A 23,853-nucleotide genomic window follows, 5' to 3' on the forward strand; every position below is an offset into this window, starting at 1 on the left:
CGTACATAATTACCTTCGTTGCCGAGGGCAACTAGGATAATTATGTACATATTCCGTATGAATATGTATATTAGACGCTGTTATCTGGCTGGCACTCAAAATTGATAATATTTTTTCCCTCTCTTAAGTACACTCCAGAGTCGATAATCGCAGTTGTAATTACAGTTCACAATACTATTAAAATCTTCTTCTTCTTCGAATCTTGAACAAATATTGGTTTTATTTCTTAGAATTTTTCCTAATTTCTTGAATGTTTTCCATTTTCAAAATATGTTCAGCTGATAAGGATTCTAGTATCTTTCTAAGCTTTGTTCAAAATTATATACTTACTATCTAACTTGAAGTAAAATTAGATTAACAAACACAGAAAAATCAATTCCTCTTCTTACCTTTCCAAGGCCGCTCATCGTAAGAGATTCATGCAGGGTCATTTACGTATTCGAGATTGATATCTTTCGATAAACATGTGAGGTTGATGCTGTAAGGAATTTTGTTTAAAGATCCGTTTCTAAATACATTTTCTAATTAATTTTTTCCGTTTCTTCACCGATTAGTATTGTCTCACGTAATAATAATTATTATTACTGGACTGTAATCTGTTAAAAAAAATCTACAAAAATTCAACACATTCCCGATGAAATTTGAGATATTTGTGTCATTAGTACGTGGAAAATTATATTTTATTGAGTCGTTGGAAAGAAGGTTTTCTTTTTTTGTAATTATTGCTTAAATTTCCAATCAGAAATAATAAAAACGTCATTAATGCTTGAAAGAGGTTACTTCATCCTATTTGGAGGGGACGAATATGTTTTCTCTTCCCTCGGATTTACCCTTTTATCATATATAACACAATATCCTTCGTTAACGTGTTGTCCAATGGGATTTAATTATTCAAACATATTATATGGTTGTTTTTTTTAATGTAATGTTTTACTGAGTTGGTCTATTTGTATATTAATTTATTCTCATGTCATATTTCTCATTTACTATATACAAATTTTATTTTGCAAAACAAATCGTACACTAAAAAAGCATACGACAAGTAAGTGAGCTGAAAAATTACCAAAAATCATAAACAAACTTCAGTACTGGAAGCAAAATCAGTTGTAATTAGAATTTACACTTGTTATCTGTACGCTAAATAAAGCATTAAGAAAAATCTATGTTGAAGGGATTAATGTTTCAAATTTTACAATTTGATTTAAGCTTTTTTAAAAATTAATCCGATGATAGTCATGATAGCTGTGATTGTATTGTGAGTTTGGTAACGTCAGCATCTTTTTTGAGATAAATTTTAGTCTTTTTAATGTTTTCTCATATTCATTGAATTTTGCTTTATGTATTTTAACTGTATTGATGTTACAGGTTTAAACATTTACTTTGTACATGTAAACACAAAACAGTACGTATAAACTTATTAAAAACAAAAACATAACGTGGATCTGAAAAGTTTAAACTGATAATTATAATAAAATTATAGAACATTAAAACGGAATCTGGTTTTTCTTTATTTATTAGGAATGCTAATAGCAGTTTTGTAACACACACACACACACACACACACACACACACACACACACACACACACACACACACACACACACACACACACACACACACACACACACACACACACATATATATATATATATATATATATATATGTATATATATATATACTTAAGTGTATATGCTGCAGTCTAATGCTCATATCTTATATTAATATACTTATTAATTTGAATGTTATATACATAAATTTGGCCTAATTGTGTAAAAATAATTTTACTTTTTGCGAATAAACGGTTCTTTGCTTTATAAAAGTATACTCTTATTTCCAATTTCCTTTTTCGTTTTTAAGTTATTCTGATCTGATTTTTAAGTAAGTCACTTTGCTTTGGTAAGCGTAGTTTTCATTGTGACATTATGTTACATTTGGCGGAGGTTATTACATACACTTCGGCGGTATGTTGTGAGTAGTGGGGAATAGGTTAAGGGTTGCAATGGGGTGGGGCCGGTCTTCTGCTCAGTCTGCGCGTCGAGACCGGCCTGAACGCGTCATAGCCGGCTATGTAACCGCGCTAAACGCGCTATCCAGCTACGCTGAAAGCCGCCCAGTTCGGACGTTAAACTACAACAATCTTATTTTTATTCTTTTAATAATAATAATAATAATTTATTGTTCGCATATGTAATTAAATTTAATTACCGATCCTTGTTATTTATAACTATTATTTACTAATATTATTTCAGGTGTAGTAATTTATCGTGTGACACCGGACTTTTGCTGTGTTATCCATCTTTCACAACACTGAAAATTCTACCTTATATAAGAGCCGACAACAGCAATTTCTGGCAGGGTACGTTTCACTTATTTTTGTTGTGTGTGTTTATTTAAAATAAAAATAAAAATCACTTTAATTCATTTTTAAGGATTTTTGATAGAATATGTTTCTTCAACTTACGTCATAATGAGTTAATTTTTTCCATTTGAAAATTAAAAAAATAATTTTCATTAACATCTTTTTGCGCCATAAAATCCTGTTTGTATATTGTAGGTTCCTTTCATCCAATTCCAAAATTGTTAAGTTCAGTCTTTCCTTTCTTAAATTTTGGATTCTTTAATGTGTGTTAGAAAACAAAAATATTTGTTTTAATTTTTTTTTATAAACTGATGATAAATTAGTTATTATCCACCTTATTGGTATGTTTTTTTGTTCATTGAAGAAAAATAAAGTTGATGGATAACTGTAGTGTATTTATTGCATATAACAAAAATTATTCAGAATTCAAAAAAAATAATCATCAGAAATAAAAGTGAAAAACATACATATACTCACTCTAAGGTGAGCTAAACTTCAATTCGTTTCAATTAAATATATTTTAGAATTGTATATATTTCTTATTGTTTAAATACATGAGCGTATAGGATTGTATATCAGTTTAAGAAAATAACTTTTTTTTTTAATTTATACATTTTTTCTTTGCATGTACTTAAATTTGTTTTTTCATTTTTCTTTTTTTTGATAGCCTGATCGACGATAATGCCCGTGTTCGTGTTCAAAATATTTTTTGTTTATAAGTAAATAGAAACGAAAAATGGAAGAGTTATACTATTAAAGTTAGTCTTAAATATTTAATCTTTATTAATATTTTAATCTATATTTTGAATTCTTTATATAATTTGGTTTCTTAATTTTAGGATTTCTTTCAATTCCAATTATCATGCATAACAGGCGCTTACTGAATTTCCCGTAATTTTAACTATACCAGTATAACATTTTTTATTAAAAACAAGAAAGCAAAAAATTAGAAAAAATATATGAAAAAAATAAGAATGTAAATTTAATAATAAAATTTTCTATAATATTAATATTAAATGAGTAATATTGAATTATTTTTTTTATTTTCATATTGATAATAATCGTTCTTATTGGGATTAACACAAAAATGATAAATGATAAATAAGATTACTTATTGGAATGTAGTTTAAAAAAGTCACAAAATTTGTGCTTAATTAGTTTTTATTTCATTTTAGATATTAAAATTAAATAGAATATATTAAATTCTTTAAATTATTTTTTTATATTACAATTTGCTAATTATTTTTGGTTATACTTATTTTGTAGATTTAGCATTCTTATAATTTAATGATATTTTTCACAAACAGCCAACGGCTAATTTAATTGTTTATTCTTTAACAACCTTAAACAGCTTTTTCTAAAACTCCATTCACGTCTGCTAAGAAAATAAAAAATAAAAAAATCCGTTACTTATAAATTGGCTTATATGTCTTTGTTAGGAAAAATTCTGATGCGGACTACACATGACTTCCTTGTACGTCCATTAAATTACATATACATATTTTTAAAAGTACATAAAATGTTATTTCACAATACTTTTGATTATTTTCATACTTTTTTTTATTATTGAATTATTATTTATTGTACATTTTTTTTTTAAATTGGGGATTAATAAATCAATATATTTAAATTAAAAAAAAAAAGTTAAAAAAAGGAAGAAAATGTTGCAAATCAAAAAAAAAAAATAAATAAATAGGTAGAAAATGCTGCAAACAAAGAAAGAATAAGAAGATTAAGAGAAGATGATAAATATAAAGAGGAAGAAAACGTTAAGATCAAGGAAAGAATAAAAAAATTAAGAGAGGAAGATGAATATAAACAGAGAGAAAATTTGAAAACTAGAGAACGTGTACACAAATTAAGATCAGAAGAATTTTATCAAACCAAAGAGCGATTAAATGATTGGCAACAAAAAGAAAATAAACGAAATGACGATCAACTCCGACTTAGAGAGAATATTGTCCGACAATATCAGAGGAGTAATGAACTAAGAGATAAGAATTGTTTGTAATTTATCAATGATTCATTGATCAATGATATGTTGTATCTTTTGAGGGTCTGTTTTTCAGTCACTCGGTAGATAACTTATATGTAGATAAATTTAAACAGAAATTCCAGAAAAATGAAATAAAATTAAATTGAAAATCCAAAAATATACGATTCTAAATTATAATTTTCAATTTATATTAAATAATCAAATGTTTCACCAAATATATTATATATACACATAAGTAATAATGCCTATTATATTACATATACACAATTTTAAAAGTATGTAAAATTTTATTTTACTAATACCTTTTGATTTTTTTCATATTTATTTTTTATTATTAATCTGAAAACCGAAATTTTTCGTTGATACAGTACTTCCTTTACTTCGTACAAGGAAGTAAAAGCAATGAAGTGTATATTTTGTTCTCCAACAAATTTTTTGCAAGGTTTTCATCGTTTAAGTAGAATTAATTTTTTTTTTAAAAATTTTTTTTTAAAATTGTTTTCTCTTTAGTTAACACTTTACCTACACTACGTATGGGAGTTGTGGTTTGCAGGAGTGAGTTTAAATAAATTCGTTTCAGGCTTGACATTTTTCTCATGTTACAAAATTTATTTTATAATTATCTCATACTGCAATTATATTTTCTTTTAATTTAATTTTTTATTAATTTTGTGTCAACCTAAAATTGATTGAATTAATAAACAATTCAGCTAGTATAAAATAAAAAAAATAACTTTTGGGTGAAAGTTTAAAAAAAATCCCTTTTGGTACGCCGAAAGGCGGAGGTAGATTTCACCGGTGCTAAATAGGGGATAAAAAAGTTTTACATCTTAAAGTTAAGAAAAACTTCAAATTTACGCAATACGACAACGGTTGCAAATGAAAAAATATTTCACATGTTTAGCATACGACAAGCCTTAATCTTACAATTCCAGCAATATTTTGGTCATCCCTTGCCGTAAGGGTTGGTCCTATCAAACATTGTTCCAGGTAAAAATGTTAGATAATGTTTTGAGGACAATGACCCACCTTAAACCGATTCGATACTTTGCCTATTAAGGGAGGTATGATTCTTTTTTTCTTCGAAATCCCATTTTTTCTACTTCCAGTGGTTGATGATATTAAAAAAAAACTTTACTTAGATAAGTTTTAGGTCCTTATCCAAAGAATAGTATGAACTTTAAACGAATTTTATATTTTACTTGAACGTTATAGCGATATTTTGTTTTTTGTTTTTGTTTTGGTCATCCCTTGCCTTTAGGGTTGGTCATATCAAAAATTGTTTCAGACAAAACTCTTAGGTAATGTTTAGAGGACTAATGAACACTTAAAATCGATTCGATACAGTACCTATTAAGGGATGATGATTTTTTTTGTCTTCAAAAGCCTATTCTTTCCACCCCCTGGGCCAATGGTTGGTGATATCAAAACACTTTACTTACATAAGTTTTAGGCCCTTACCCAAAGAATATTAGAAACTTTAAACGAATTCGATATTTTTTCTTAAAAAGAACGATGTAGCGATATTTGGTTTTTTCGAAAAAGTTCTACCATTTCCACCCCCATGATCCGATTTTGGCCGTTACGAATTCGACCGAGATTTTCGGTCGTTATATTTTATGTATCAATTTGAAAGTGATTAGCGCAAAATTACGGCAGTTATTGTGTCTACAGTAAAGTGAAATATATATACATAAATATAAACTTTCAAACTGACAGTGGTTTCGGGGTCTGGGGGATGTGAAACGCGAAGATATGTCGAAATTTTCTGGAAGTTAATCATGGTAGCCATTACAATAGGTAGTTTTCTTATGAAATCTACCTAAAATTCTTTAAATGAATTTTTCTACTGTAATTGGGATTTGAACTGTAATGAAAACAAAGCTTTTTCAGAGGATGTAATTATGTAGTATTTTCCTTGATCGTACTGTTTTCTGTGTTCTCCTCTGTGGAACTAAAAACATTACTTTTCCAATATCTGTTATAATGAAAAAACAACAATAATTACACTACTGAAAAAAACAACTTTTCCTTCTTTTATTTTCCTTCCACCGACTAAACTAGAAAAGGGAACGAACAAGGAACGTTCCATACACAAGCGGAGTAAAAAAAAAACTACCTTTCACCAGCATGCTAGGGTTGGCACTGTGGGAGCGACAGTACTCTCTCTCCCTCGCAGCCTCGCATGCAGCTTCCTATGTGCGCATGCGCACAACAACCAAACACCACGCCGCTGGATCTGTGAAGCACACAGTTCCATATATCACATCGTAAACTGGGGGATGGCTACTGACATTAAGCTTTTACATATTGTACAAGTATAAAGAAAGAATTAAAGAAAAAAGACTCGTTATATTAAATGTTATCGATGATATCATTAATCATGATAATCTCATTAATTAATCATGATATCTCCATTAATTATTTAATGGAGAAATAAATCTTTGGAGAAATTTCTTTTTAATTATTTCTCCATTTTAGTTCATAGTTCTAATTGTAGAATAAAAACATTACCTACAGAATTTATTTCTGTTTTATTTATTCCTGTTTTAATAAAACTAGTATAATTCTTGTAAACTATTACTTTTATTTTGTTTTAAAGAAGTGATGGGAATTAAAAAAATTATTTCACCTTCAGTACTTTCATTTACATTACAGCATTTACTATTAAAACAAGCAGTAGTATGTTTTCTTTAAAATTTTATTATTTCAAGTACATTATCAAGTTTTTGTATGTAGCGCTATCAAGAACTGCTGTCTAGCGGTTCGAATCGTAGTTACCTTAAAAAATGACATATTCGAGTCCCGCCATTCATCAAATGGAAAAAAAATTGTTTAACAACTTTTTTTGAAAGTATTCATTATTACAAATCTAACTGAACTGAAATATGCTTATTTATTTTTTTTCTCATTTTCATTTCACTTTTAGGTTAGGTCATGTTTAGAACTGTAAACGCAGTTCGTTGACCTCGCCGGCTGTCTAGTTCTACGGATTCTTACCGTCGAAGTTCTAACGAACTTTGTGATCTATTGTAGTGGATAAGTTTTACTGTTTCGTTAATACGAGGAAATCTCATAGCGTTTTTTTATTTTTAAGAGCTAGCCACTCATAAAATAAGAGGAATAAAAATAGTTATTTTTTTATTACTATTTTCTCTTGCACTATGAAAAAAAAATGGGAATAATTATAGAACGTAATATACCGGATACATTCCGATAAATTATTACAATCCGGTGAATGATTGCTACTTCTGATGATGGTACTCCTCCCACTAGTAAAAAATAATAATACTTTTAAGCTCATTTATTTTATAAACCACGACAATTTTAAGATATGACTGTATTTGTTTCTTTTATGGGTTTCAAATTCAGTTCTAAGAAGGTCATTTGGAAAGCATGAAATTACGGTTAGCCAATTAAATAAGTATATGAAAATATTGGCTGGATATGTCTTATCTGACTCAACAACATGAAACCGTATATATGCGGTAAAATCGTAATGGCTAGTCTAAACAAAGAAAAAAACCTTATGTAATTCCCGGCATATTTTATTATTACAAACTTGGACACGCTTTCTCATGTATTTTAGGCTAAAAGGTGAGATGAATGAAACTGTAATAAAAATGCCAGATCTTTACCGGGAATCCGGTAAAGACAGATGACCACGCTAATCGCTTTATCGGTTTACATTCACCACTTTAACTAACCGCTTTATATTCGCCACTGAAATTTATCTATTAAGCGTAAGTACTGGACGTAGAGAAGATAGCTTAATATTATCCAGTAAATGACATACAGTGTACTACCATTCCGGATCAAGATAGTGTAGCTCTGTTGTGACACTAATAAATGTCCGACAACTGATGGACTGATTGTTCAATACGTTGTTATTCTCCTCAAGGAACAGTGTTCCATTAATGATCATAATAACTTTCCATTAAGGATCAACAACTAATATAATTGGGTATGTAAATGTGTAGCTTATATATGTTAACAGACATGACCGTCTTCCTACGCGCATCTGCCTTCGTTTATGAATATATACGTACATGTATATGTGTAGTGTAGCTACATACACTTTACTGAGCACAATACATACATACACAGCTACAGTTAGTGAGTACAACAATTTTCAATTTCATTACACTGCAATTTTATACCTGTTTTATTATTACATTAAAACTTGGATTTCATAATTAAAGTAATGTAGTTCACTTGTACGGAATATTCACACTCACTCATTCGATATCCGCTTTCTTGCTCTCTCTCTCTCTTATTCACTTATTCAATCACCCTCACTCTCTCAAACTGTCTCTCTGTCTTCCTCTTCTCTCTAACACCGTTTTAAAATGATCGATCAATCTTTCGTTGTGACAAGTTGAAGACTGCAGAATCAGTTAGCTCTGATACTGGTAACTTTAATTCCTAGGATTTTTTTTAAGAGTACAAGTATACTCGTATTTCTAGCTTTATAAAGAATATAATATTAATATTTTGTTTGGTTTTTATTTTATGTATGTGTGCGCGCATGGCGAGAAAATGTGTGTTACTACAAAAAGGTTTTGAAAAACAATAAAGAACATTTTTTAATTTTATAGAAAGGATGTGTTTATTATATGCTCTGTACTTTCAATTTAGTCGTAAACTAATATAGCGTACATCAATCAAACTAGTAATAGTAAAATTTAAAAAAGATATATTATTATTTAGTCACCTGTCGGTAGATTAATTTTATGGATTCATTCATTTTTCTCTTTTACTGTCTAATGTTTTATCGTAAAAATATTTTACTATTTTGTACGTTCTAAATCAGGGAATTCGTTTTCTTTTTTTAAGTAATCCCTCTTTAGAGCAATAATTACTTAACGTCCATTTTTATAATAACATTTTTTACAAATACGTTAAAAAAATGGTTATTCATTTGTTAAAGAAAAGTACAGTTTCATAAAATAATTAAGTTTGCTTATTGCATATTATTAAGGTCGGCTAAGTTTAAGTTTTTGTTCCTTTAATATAATTTTTTAATATTAAATTAATTTTTTAAAGTTTAAATAAACATACAGCCTATGATTTATTTTAAAGCTAGAAAATGTGACTGATATATATTATAATAACGATTTTGATATATAAAATATAAAAAATGTATAAAGAACACACTATCCATGTTTATAACTCCGGCGTAAATATTTTTAGTAAAGTAATTAAGGTATTTTTTTTAAGCAACTTCCGAATTCAACATTAAACATTAGTTAAGGTATCTTCTAATATTATCTAGTTCAGGGAACACGGCAAATGACTAATAAATAAGTAAGGTGATTTTTCCCTATACTGAGGTATAATTTCAAGTACTTGCCAAATAATTTTCATAGGACATGGTAAAATAATTACATTTGAGATGTATATCAGTGGATTTATCAGTAATCGGGTATTTCTTTTATAAGAAAAAACATGTAATCCAGTCATAGCTGCGGGTTTATCACAGCCAAATATTTTCGGACAAGTCACAAAATTTATTTAATTTTTATAAAATTAATTTTTGATGTCTTACACCATTGATAAAAGAGATGGAATCATATCACGGTTTAAATCTCAATAAATATTTATCGTTTAATACTCTTGTAAACAGTTCGTTCTTCTGTTTTCTTTGGTTTGCTAAGGATAATACTTTTTTTTTTAAATCTGAGGTCATTTCTCAGATATCATAAATTTTGCTTACTTTATAAGGTTTATTCAATTTTACTTCTCCCAAACAGTATAGAAATTCTGATTCTTCATCATTAATTCGTATTGCTTTATTCTTGCTTAGATCTATCAGAGTTCTACCAAATTATGATATTATTAAGAAGGTTCCTCTGAAACCAAAATTAGTTTCTTTCTCTTACTGAAGCATTTATTTATTTTTTTTTCATATGCACCGACTCTATTTTCTACATTCACTATATCTTCCATTGTTTACAATCTACTTTCATCCATCAGGTTTAGTAGTTTCTCGTTATCCATAGTTACAATTATCCATTAACAGGAATTACCTCCTATTATTTCTCTATCAAACGTCTCCTCTCAATTTTTTTATTTCATGATTTTACCAATTCTTTTTTAACTAAATTTTCTATTGTAGCAACCACCAAAGTGTAATATTTTTTCACTGATAATTGTCTTTTTCCGATATTCTTAGTGATTTTATTTATTCAATTATTTTAATTCTTTAATCTACACTTATTAAGATGGCGCTCGGTTTTTGAAGTTGATAAACATTGTTTAGAAAAGTATCTTATTATTTTATACTAATATAAGTTATTTAATTATACTATAAGTTCACTACAACGTACGCATTTTCATGGTTCTTGATCGATTGTTTATTATTGTATAATGTATAAATTATTTTTTTTGTATAAATCGATTACCTTTTCCAAAAACCAAAAATTGTCTTATTCAGGAGATGAAATTAGAAATAAAAACTGAGGAAATGAACAAAATATCATTATGACTTTTTAATATGAAAAATAGATGCGATAATAAAATATACGGAAACTTGACTCTCACAGACTTACGGGATTTTTGGTTGGTTGAATGGATAAATCATTACAAATCTTATCGGAGATAACGCTTTGCTGTGTGTAGCTTAAAGACTTATTAATATATATAAAAGCATATTAGAAAAAGGATATTATCAAGAAAAAAAATTATATGATCTTCGTTGAATCGCTAAATACTTTGTTAGTATGTATATATATATTGGTATATTACTACGTACACTACTATGTATATACATTAGTTTACTACTTAGATATACATATATGTATATCTAAGTATACGTATATAAGTATATGTATATCTAAGTAATTGGTAAAGTAGTAGAATTGGGGGAAAAAATTATTAAAATTGGTAAAAGAATAATGTTGGTAATATAGTATAAAAAAAATTAAAGCAAGAGAGGAGACGTTAGGTAGAAAAATAACAGGAGGTAGATAAGTATGGGTAACGAGAAACGTCTAAACCGGATGGATGAAAGTAGAAAGTAAAAAATGGGAAAGATGGTGAGGTAGAAAATTATATCGGTACATATGAAATAAAATAAATAAAATAGCAAAGGAATTGAAAAAAGTACTGAGGTAGACAAAGATATGGATACTGGAAAGATTGATGTAAAAGATGAGGAATGAAACACTCCTGCATTAATATTATACGTGCAAAGCCATTTTTTGTGGAAAAAGAAAGACGTATCAATTGATAGAAATAGATAGCCATAACGTACGGGAGGAAAATTATCCGATATGTACTTGATCATGAGAAAGAGATTGATTTTGGTTTCAGAGGAACCTTCTTACTAATATCATAATTTGGTTAGCTGTGATAGATCTAAGCAAAAATAAAACAATACGATTTGATGATATAGAATCTGAGTTGCTATACTGTTTGAGAGAAGTAAAATTGAATAAACGTTATACTTTAATAGCAAAATTTATGGGAACCAGAGAAATAACCTCAGATTTTTAAAAGTGTTTAATTGTTAACATACAAAGAAAACAAAAGAAAATAAACGTGAACTTTTTCGCATCATCTGTGTAACGTCTGCTGCATAAAAAAAATATTTGTAATAGTAGTTTTCAGGCATTTGGTAAAAAGTGTATTAGATGATGGTAGAAACTTCGGTTTCAGAAAGTTAATGGTCAAGATGGTTAATGGTTAATTTTAGAAACCATTCCGCAAATAAAGTAAAACTATCTACATGATATTAGTAGTTCTTGAGAAAGCATTTGATAATTTAGAAAGGGACGAAAATTTTGCATTTAAAAAAAAGTCTGATTGAAATGTAGGGGAAGAAGTTTAATATACGTTCTAGAGATCTGGCTCTAAGAAGGATGGATTTCTAAAGAAAAGAATCTGTCATCTAATAAACAAATAAGAAGTAGAAAGAAGTATTTGAAAATATCTGTTTAGAGTGAAGCTCTTTATGGTAGAAGACTTCCGGGCTTAATAAATTCGGTGATAGAAGGATGTATAGAATGAAGAAACTACCGAGGAAAATAGAAATTTGAACATATAAATCAGTTAGCTTAGAATTAAAAATGTAGCGAATTTATAAGATTAGCGCTGAACAGAAATGAATGGCACAAATGAATGAGCACAAAATTTCAGCTCTGTAGATGCCTCGTTTATTTATAATAATGAAAGAGGAAACGTTTCCAAACACCTTTCGAATTTTTGGATCGTTATGAAAAGGAAGAATATGTTTTTATAAACGGTCTTGAGTACTGGTTCAGCCCTGAAACAAAAAGGACTTTACGTGAGTAGAAATATCCCCACTTCCATCCCCGAGACCCGAAAATTGCATCCGAAATAGTGCTAAAAATTCAATGGTGAAAATTAGCCTTCGGAAAGGCTATGCTAACCCTTCGACAAGTAAGGTGTAATGTGGGCAGAATTTTTATCGAAGGGCTGTATGATTAATGCGGATTCATATTGTGAAACCTTAAAAAGGCTGAGAAAGGTGATTAGAGATCGATGTCCCGAGATCACAAAACAACCATTGTGTTTCTGCATAAGAAAGCAACATTTTAATCATCAGGCGTCACGAAGGACCTCCTCAAAGATTCAGATGTGGAATGATTTAAATCATACTTTTATTTATAGTCAAAACAACAATTAAAGTTATTAGCGACTCATCAAGATTTGTATGAATGTGCCGCTAAACGTGTAGTCTTGAGCAGATTCTCAAGCCGACCATTCCTGAGATGTTGAAACCCAACCACCAAAGAACGCCAGTATCCAAATTCGAATAAAAGGTATGGAATACGGTGATATCTTCTTCACAGACTTTACTTGTGAATTCCACGAGTTCGGGCCAATGAAACAGACCCTTGCGGATTGGCGATGTCATTGTCACAACGAAGTCAAAACTCTAACGCGGGATGGTAATCGTACTTGAGATGGGACATTTCAATACAGATATAGGAAATCTTCTGTCACGCTACGATAAATGTTTAAATGAACATTGTGATCATTTAAAAACGTAGATCTTAATTTTACTTTTAAGCAAAGAATATCTATAAACATTCTGTTTGTCTTTTTATGCTAGTGCAACTAAATTTGTGATTGTTCTGTGTAATAAGAATTTTCATATATTAAGTTATTTAATTAATTAGCACTTTTATATTATATCTCACTTTACTATGGTAATTAACACTGGAAGTGAGTAAATTATGCATAGGATTGAAATTCTGTTAAGAGAAATATTGTACAACAAAATATTTACTTATAGAGTAAAATAACCTTCTTAAAATACTCGTAGGTGATAGATCGTGTTCTGACGATAATATTTCGTTTACTTATTAACAAAGTTCTTGTACCGAGATTTGTTATTACATATTTTATTGCCGTAGGTAAATTAAAGTATCTAAACATCATGTGAATTGTACAGATACATGCAAAAGGTATTCTCTTCCTTATAGACGCTAATTTAAATGTATTTAATGCGTGCTTTAAAATTGAAGTTACGTTATTATAAAAATGAAAACGGCACATTTAAATTCGGGAAAACATTTAATATTTTCCTAAAATGTACATCTGCCACCCTAAATTCAGTCTGATTCAAAAACTTAAAACTATCGTATGGGTTTCTAAAATATAGAGAATTCATAAAAAATATTTTTTTCTAAAGTATTTCTCAGAATTTAAGATTAATTTGTTTGTAATTTAATTTAGTCAATTTTAAACCAGCAAGTAAATATATATATATTGGGACAGAAAATCATAATTATTTACGTATTCAGTATGCATTATTCATTATTTCATTGCAGTTAAAATTTAGATAGTCCGTGACTGCTCCCGCAAAAATAAGTTCGTAACATCTTTAGCAACATTTTGAATTATTTTTTAGCTAAAATAAAACCTATTATATTGTCAAAAAATGATTTTTTTTGGTTTATATTATTAATAGCTGTAAAACAGACTAAACTGTGTTTTATTTTGTTTTGGTGGTGGGCAGTATTCGGCCAAGAGAAATATGTGTTACCCTTGCTTTTAGATACTAATATTTATTTTATATTATTTTGAAATATTTGTAAAACAAATTAATTTAAAATACGGATAAATTTGTTTGTACAGAATTAATGAATTTTGCATGTTAATTTCCGCCACATCCTTTTACGCTGTTTTACATGTAACACATAAGATCATCCACAAAAGATTTCTACAATCCACTAAAGTGAGAGTGTACTTAAATACTCTAAAGCATTTTTATTCTCCCGTCTAGATAGCGCATAACTCTAGAGGGAAAGTAATGAAATCGGTCCAATTTGGGCATAGACGATTTTCACCGGATCTTGACGTTCCGACACCTAAGAACTCAAAAAACCGAATAGAAATTTTCCGATGTTTGTACGCACTGTGTTCGGTGTTGACCTCTATATCACCTTGTATCTCCAGAACTACTGAACCGATTTTGACCAAACTTGGTCAGATTATTTCTATATGTGGGGCATTGATGCCACTAAGTTTTCAATCTAAAAGGCCGAGGGAATGAGGCTGTAGAGCAGTCACCCTCAGTATCTCGAGATTTTGTCTAATTAAGGTCATATTTTTCTTAGGCATATTTGTTAACAATTAAAAAAAAACGCTGAAAAAACGCAAAAAATGCTGTTATAGTCGTCTGTGATACCATAGGTGAGCGGTAGAATTAAATAAATGAATGATATTTAAAGTGTAAAAAATTAAATTTCTCTGACTTGGTCGAACTCGATCGTTCGGTTGACTCGTTTCCTGGTGCGTTAAGCCTCGCGGTTACATTGGCTGTCGACCGTACAAGCGAAATTTGTTCTATGAAAGTTGTGAAATTATATTAGTTTAGTTAGTACCCACCGTCACCGCTAGTACCGCCACACCCGCTCGAATTAAATAAGGTACGCGTACGCGCTTTACTTTCAATCATTGAATTAAATAAACGAAAAAAATATTGTATTTAAATAAAATGATAAATACTTTAATTTTAGTTGTGTGTATGTGTGTGTAAGCCGTGCATCAGAAATAACCCACAGTTGTAGGACACTTCCTAAACGCGGCTTAAACCGCGTGACGAGAAAGTCCTAGAATTGTGTCTGATTTTTTCTTTAAAATGCATACCAAGGTGTATTAGTTGTATATGATTTATTTTTGGGGTATCCATTAAAATTAAAGGTATAATATTATTTCCTAAAATTATGTAAAAAAGTAAGCCTATGTAGTTCAAACACATTTTTCTCGGTTTAATGAAACATTCATCTTTTATGAAACAAGCTAAATTATAAGATTTCGAAAAGGATTGTATTTTATTTTTGACCATTACTTTTGTGTATTTTGAAGGCATGAATTACTTTATATCATACAGTCTACGTTTTCTGCCCGAAGTAAAATCTGATGTAGTTTATTTTTAAATTGCAATGTGAGCATTTTCATCACTGATCTGTAACATGGGAGAACAAAAAATGAGGACTTGAGAAAAATTCACTTTCTCTTAATGAAAAATAAAAACAATATAGAAGAAAATTTAATTTAGTAAAAATAAAATCGTGGATTTCTTTTTTTTAAAGGTGAAATAATAATTGTTAAAATAAACTTGGGAACACAAAAATATACCTAATGGGGAGAAACGATGAAGATATCTTGATTTTAGTTTTTTTGACAGACCAACTTATCTTTCAAAGTAAAACAAAAACATGAGCAGTTTCTGTATATATTCTCTATATTTTACGGTAAGCTGTTTCGACAGCGAATTGTTTTCTTCGGTTTTCCTAAAGTAAAAATTAATGAATTTCAGTTAAGTTTAGGTAATTTAATATATGTTATTAGATTTTGTTAAATTTGTTCGGCTGATTAATCTTAGTAAGTTTTTAAATTTATTTTCAACTTCTAGAATGAATATGTACCTGTTATAAGTAATTATCTATTGTATATTTATATAAAGGATACTATTTCAAAATGATGGCAACTTCAATTAGGAAATGCTGTTTTATTACACAATACTTGTCTCTTTTTGTGAATTATGCACACATGGACTAACTATTCATGATTCATGCATTCTTTATCCAGTGCACTCCTTTACAATTTACACACACACACACACGTGCGTGCTTGGGAAAGTGTTTTGTTGTACTAAAACATGTCTCGATAATGTGTGAGTACCGTATTTTCTGACAAATACCTCCGAAATGCAATCCGATTACGGTAAGCGAATTAAACTTAAAAATGTGATATTTTTCCTTTTGGTTAATTTTTATAGATTTTAGTCATTATGATGCTATTTTAAGATAATACCAATTTCGGAGTTGAATTTTTTTAAAATTAAAAATCTAATTTCACTCCCTCAAATAAAATTACATTTTAATTAAATTCATCGGATTTTTAAAATTTTTTTAATGGTTGTTTAATAGTATTTTACTTCTCTAATAACATTCAATGTCTATTCATACATTTTTTTTTGGAAATACACATTTTTTATCAAAATCTTGAATTGATTGTGTCAGCTTATAATAACTTCCATGTGCAAATGGTACCCTAATTAATAAGCCAGTTGGAACCTATGTTCTAAATTCACGATATAATTATTTAATTAAATGTGTTATGATAAAAGATACGGTAATGTCATGCAGATTAAATTACTAGTCTTGTAGGCTTGTACTCTGTAATTTATTAGTTATAGAAGATGTATAAGTTTATGTAATTACTGTTTGTTGACATCAAAAAGCAACGTTAATTTCAAAACAATTTATGCGGTAGTAAGATTCATAAATGGTAAGGAAGAGAGAGAACCGCATACCTAGAAGCAAATTTTGGCAATATATATATATATATATATATATATATATATATATATATATATATATATATATATATGTATATGTATATATACACACACATACACGCACACAAAATTGTGCTTATACGTTGATATAGTGAGTTGACTTGTAGCTAATTACAATTTAGCGCGACAACGAAGTTAATCGTAGGAGAATTAATAATCAACATCAGCTCATTAGTAGCAACGGTTGGAGCATATTATGTGTAGTAAGATAGTAATCGTTCACGGATCCACGCACACGCACACATACTCATAACAGTGCCGAGAAAGCGAGTTTATAAGTAGTTTTCCTACCGACTTCCAATCAAGTTTTATTTATTCCCATATCAACTTTCCTCCTCACTAGTAGCGGTTACCTTGTCTTTTCCGCGGTACCATTTCTCTCTTTCTGCTTTTCTCATTCTTTTACTAGTTCGTTACTAACTGTACTACTTATCTACTTTTTCACTATTTTTATTTCGCAATTTACTGAGAAAAAGCCTTATTTTCCGTCAAATATAACATGTTTTGCTTTAATCCATACCAACATTAACGATATTAAAATCCTTCATGAATTTTTGTAGAATTTAAAAGGATTTTAGAAACAATTCTCTACTTTCTGAATTTGTAATACTTATTCGTCGCAGCAGAAATAACCTCATCGTCATTATTAATTGTTAAATATTTCTCGATCTGAACAGCGTTGCAGTCAAATGAATAAAACATACATAATTTTTCGAGAAAAGGTAACAGTCATAAAATTCGGTATAATTTTTTTGTGATAAAGATATTTTTATGGTAAAGATAAAAAGAAACAAACATAAAATTTACTTTAGTAAAAATATTTCTACAACGTTAATAAGTAAATAATCCTGTCAGAATATTACTGAATTAAAAAAAAATCTCTTTCGGCACGCCGGAAGGCGGAGGTAGATTTCGTTGGTGCTAAGTAGGGAATAAGTGGCATGAGTGGTAGCGCCTTGGCCTTTCATTCGGGGTTCCCGGGTTCGAATTCCGGTCAGGTATGACATTTTCACACGTTACAAAATTGTTATTCATCTCATCCTCTGAAGTAAAATCTAACGGTGGTCCCGGTGGTCAAAAAAAAAGTAGGAATAAAAAAGATTTTCACCTTAAAGTTAAGAAAAATTTAAAATTTACTCAATACAGTGGTTCACCCCCTTGGTCCAATTTTTCCCGTTAACGAACGTGACCGAGATTTTGGGTCGAGTTATTTTTAAAGAACAATTTGAAAGTGACTGGCGCAAAATTACGGCAGTTACCCTGTCCACAAGAAAGTGAAATATATATAAATGTATATATGCTTTTGAGGTGACTGTGGTTTTGGGATCCGGGGGATGTGAAACGCGAAGATATGTCGAAATTTTCTGGAAGTCGAATCTTGGTTTTCATTACAATAGGTAGTAGCTTTCTTATGAAATCTACCTTTTTTCCTGTTTAGCCTCCGGAAATTACCGTTCAGGTATTATTTCAGAGGATGAATGAGGATGATATGTATGCGTGTAAATGAAATGTGGTCTTGTACAGTCTCAGTTCGGCCATTCCTGAGATGCCTTTTCTAGGACTTGAACGCTAGAACTCTCGACTTCCAAATTAGCTGATTTGCGAAGAAGCGTTCATTTTTTGGAAGTGAAAATGACACTGGCTTGCTTAGTAACCATATATATGTTTCTTTACTATTATTACTGTAAATAATTAAAATATTTATTAAATTTAGCTCATTTACAATCTATCAGAACTGTCGGTAATATGTAATAGACTGTATTTTGAATAAATTAATGATGCTTAATAAAATTTATTTTAATAACTTGAATAAACAGAAATGAATTTTTATATTATAAGCTTTATTCAACTTGCTTTAGTTATAATCAAATCTTGCAACTGCTATATCTTTTGATCTATCGTATGAAAATCAATGAAATTTGGTACACGTATGTAACTTCGATGACAATACAGCACTACGGTGTTAGAATTTGGATATGACCCACCCCTACGCACTACCCCTATGCTAAATTCATGCATGTTGCTGAACATTTTTATTTTTCATGAACTATCGTATGAAAATTAATGAAATTTGATTCACGTATGTATATTAACAAATATAAAAATGCACTGAAAAGTAAAAAATAAATTATATTAATTTCTAATAAATAACCAATAAATAAATGTAATAATTATTACATTTTAAAATTAAAAGTAATGAAAATATTTAGTTAAATAAAAGCGTGGCGCAGTTTTTATAACAATCTTTTCGAATAAGTATTTATGGACATTTGCTGTATTTTAAAATATATTTTTTGTTTAATGAGGTTGTTTAGTATTTATCTGTAATAAAATAACTCAAGTTTTAATTCTTTGATGGTTAAATTTGCACCGAGATGACCTTTAAGGGTTAATAAGATTAAAAATAAAAATTAAATTTAGAAATCTTGCACAAAGTTATTACATTTTGACGGTAATCTGAAAAATTATTAATTATTATCATTATTATAATTGTAATCGTAATTAAGAATTCATTAAATAAAAATTCATAATTAATTAAAATGAAACTCTTAGCGGAAAGAGTGCTGCGTTCAATTTGGCTTAGATTACAAGCAGAATTCGAAGATGAACTTCAACTATGTGAGAACACGTACAAAGAAAGCGCACCCACTCGCTTTCTTTGTTACTCATTTTCCCAGATTGTTACTTGTAGCTAGTCAGTCTCAACTGGAGAGGTTCCAGCTGACCTTTCTCCGGTTATTGAAAATGAAGATGAAGATTAATTGTAAAAATAAATGTTGTGTTGTTTTAAATAAATTATAAATACTGCGCCACGCTTTTATTTAACTAAATATTTTCATTACTTTTCATTTTAAAAATGAATAATTATTACATTTATTTATTGACTATTTATTAGATATTTATATAATTTATTTTTTACTTTTCAGTGCATTTTTATATTTGTTAATATATTATATATTTTTGTTTAAAGTTCTCAATTTGATTTAATTCTTATTTTTTACTTTTTAGAGGGGTTTTCTAATTTGTTTTCTTTTGTTATTAATTTTAATATTAATATTAGTTAAATAAAAGCTTTTTTAAAGAAATAATTTTTTATATGTAATCAAATATATTTTTGTAATTTTTTTGTTGTTTTTTTTGTATTTTTTTTTATTTAGGATTTAATCAAAGGATACTTATGTTGTAAATCCTTTTTCCGGACTCAGTAATTTAAATGTCTTAATTGGATAGTGAAAAGTAATCTAAAACTAATCTATAATTGTAATCAGTGTTAAACTTATAGTATAGAAATGGGTCATTAATCACGAGTGCCTTAATATCTGAATATTATGTATACTTCAAAAAACGAAAATAGTTATCTTCTTTTATAACACCGCCTAATAAATACTCAAATAAAAGATAAAATAACTATATTGATTCTATGAAAAGAAAATAAATATATAATTTATTTTAAGACAGTAGTCAAGGGCACAGCTCATTTTAGTCGCAATAAAGGTGCGCCATAAAATCGGGTTATCTTTTGATTACCGAGAACTCAAAAAAACTAATCAAAAATGTTCTAAATTAAACGTAGAGAGAAATATATTTTTTCAGTAAATTCTTGTTAAATACCTAAAAACATCTAGTGCACTGAGAGGTTAATGAAATAGTTTTACTCAGGATGAAAGAAAGTTCAAGACAGTCGGATTTCAGGTATTATCATTATAATTTAGTCGTATGGATTGGTGGACACACACATAGATTCTATTCGGCCTTTCACCCGGAGGTCCTGGGTTCGAATCCCGGTCAGGCATGGCATTTTTCACACACGCTACAAAACATTCATCTCCTCCTCTGTGGAATGAATTGCTTGAGTGCGGACCCGGAGGTAAAACAAATTCTATGATTCTATGATTCACTTCTCAGCTGTTTGAAATTCAAGAGTATAAAAAAATAAATCAAGCGTGTGATGGGCAATTAAATTTAAAATCACTTTCGTGAGAAGCATTCTAAAAACAGAATAATTAAAATTATATTAGCAGATGTTTCACTTATTTTTGTGAAACATGATGTTATGATTAGTTTTTTTTTTGTTGAGGAAAAGTACTGTGTTATTTACGGTAGCTTGGTGGGAATGATAATGAAAATGAATTTTATTAACGTTTTGAGGAATGAGAAGTATGAAGTCATTCACTTAAAATCGGGTTTTCTTATGTGGCCTATGTACAAAATTCTGTGGCTCGAAAATCTCCAAAAGTAATCAATTTCATTCTATTATAAATATACTGTAGTAGTGTTTCTGAAGTTGTGCATGTGAAAATTTGATGAAAATAATTTGAGTTGTTCTGGAGTTAGGTTCAATTTAATATAAAAAAATTGAGCGGGGCAAGGTAGATGCGTGGTTCGTTATGATGCTGCTAGTTGGATTGCCGACGTTTCTTTATCTGCGGTATCTATTGTTAGCAATATTAAACTAAATTAAAGAAAATATTACAACTAAATTAAATTAAAGAAAAGTCGGCTTCTTGGCTAGAGTTTTTTATTTTGTGTTAAATTATATGATTATGTAGAAAAAAATACAAATGTTTTTCTATTTCAAAGTATTTATTTAATTATAAACTTTCTGCTTCGTATATGTACATTGAGTATGTTTTTATATTCTATACTCTAGGATTTATTAAATCCTCATTGTTTTCCTGTACGTTGTAAGGTCTCTTCAATTTGATTTTTAAAAATTCATTAGTTTTTTATCACTCTTCAGTACCATTTCAACTTAAAACACACCATTTTTAACATACCATTTTGCCGTTATAAAACGCTAACCTCACTGAATATTATTTTTTTTTGTAAATTTTAAATCTATATTTGATATTAGCATGCTTTTGTTCACACTAATACTATCCCTGATCGTGTTAACATACTTTTAATATATCCCTTATTTCATTCAACATTATTAATTTTTAAAAAATTAAAGTGCCCAAATATTTTAGGTAAATATTAAAGTGTTTAAATATAAAATAAAGCCATAAATATTAAAGCGCTTCATCTTTTGAAGTATTTTTGTGAAATATATCTTTTATACTATCAAATTTATATTCAGTCATACTTTATTCATAAACAGATATCTGTTGTAATATAGTTGGAGTAATACTTTGTAGTTGTAGCAATCATTTGTTTAGGTTAAATTGTTTGGCTGAACTAAAGAAGTCGTTCATTTTTTGTAGCTACAACTTGTTCCGTCGAAGTAATGATCAAAGCGATAAGGAAATATGGTTAAGCATGAAAAGTTTATTTCCAGTAAAATGAATTACAATCATAATTACATCCCTACACAAAAAGGAGTGGAATGTTTTTAGGGTGTACGTATGTATATATGTATGTTTGTTCCACCGTAGCAGCTCAAAGGCCGAACCGATTTAGATGTATGACCCCGCGTTGTAATCTTTACGTTACGGGGAGTGTCATACGCTATATAAATATGTATATATGTATACTTAATTATAACTAAACGGCCACAAAAAATCATATATACTATTCTAAATGGATAATCGATAGTATTTTCAGTAGATTTATTTGTGTCGAAAATAGTTGTGTTTTAAGATCTGCTACGATATTGAATGAATGAATTACGGTAGTAAAATCTATTAATTTATTTTATAATTATTATTATTACTGCTGTTATTTATTGTTTATAAACATTTAAGAGAAAATCATATGATTTTTTGACGGGCAGTATGTTCAATCATGTAAGCATGTTCCTTCTCCTTGCACTTATTTGTTGCTTCTTCTTACTTATTGTTTATAAACATTTAAAAAACATAAGTTATATGATCTTTTGACGAGCAGTATTTCGAAGCATGATCTATATTGCTAAATATTTACTAATAATCCCCTTCTTTTATTAGTAGAATTAAATAAATAAATAAAATTAATAAATAATAATAATAATAATAATAATAAGTAAATAAAAATACAAATATAAAATATAATTAAAAATAATCTACACTTAGAAATTAATAAAATAGTGTGTAAATTGCTTTTGAAGAGCTTTTGTAACTGTGTTAGCTGGGTTTAAATTGAATGATTCAAATCAATTGAAGGAATAGAATTACAAAAATAATACAATTAAATTTTACGTTAAATAAAATAAAATTGCACTAAATAAATTTCAAAAATTCTGTTTAATAATAATGGGCTTTCCGTGGGGACTGCGTTTGAGGTTAGAGTGGTGAAGTGATGCGAGTACCTCATGAGAGATTAGACAAATCATCACCATTAATTGGTAACAAACAGGGTACCCCTGGGATTGTTCTGGGAGGTCCAGTGGGTGCTCTTATAACATCTCTGCAAACAATCGTTCGATTTTCAAAATTCAATCGAGGTATTTGCTAGTTAATACAAAATAACGATGAAACCAAACCAGAACAAAAGAGCAGTGTTTGTCAGCAATGTTTTTTTTTCGGCAGTCGTGGTTTTAACTTTCAGTATTTATCTGTAGTTACATAGATTGTATAAGAATTCTAAATAATATATTCCGTATAATTGAATATAATTTTTAAATTCTGTGTTAGATTTTACAACTCAAAGATGTTGTGGTATAGTGTGTTTTTTTTGGCTGAATCTTAAGTGAAAAAAAAGCGAGAGAAAGATAATGATAAATTAGTGTAACGTGGAAACAG

The 23,853-nt window shown here is 28.8% G+C and overlaps 1 protein-coding gene across 1 annotated transcript in view; it reads left to right on the forward strand.

The window, feature by feature from the left end:
- The window catches only part of LOC142320960 (zwei Ig domain protein zig-8-like), a 970,121-nt gene that overhangs the window by 21,775 nt on the left and 924,493 nt on the right, over positions 1–23,853 (forward strand). Inside the window, exon 2 of the mRNA XM_075358949.1 lies at positions 2,251–2,357. The gene's annotated coding sequence lies outside the window, so the exon portion shown is untranslated. The remainder of the gene's footprint in view (positions 1–2,250; positions 2,358–23,853) is intronic.

The sequence above is a fragment of the Lycorma delicatula genome, chromosome 3 (assembly GCF_047948215.1).
Source record: "Lycorma delicatula isolate Av1 chromosome 3, ASM4794821v1, whole genome shotgun sequence".
Taxonomy (NCBI): Eukaryota; Metazoa; Arthropoda; class Insecta; order Hemiptera; family Fulgoridae; genus Lycorma; species Lycorma delicatula.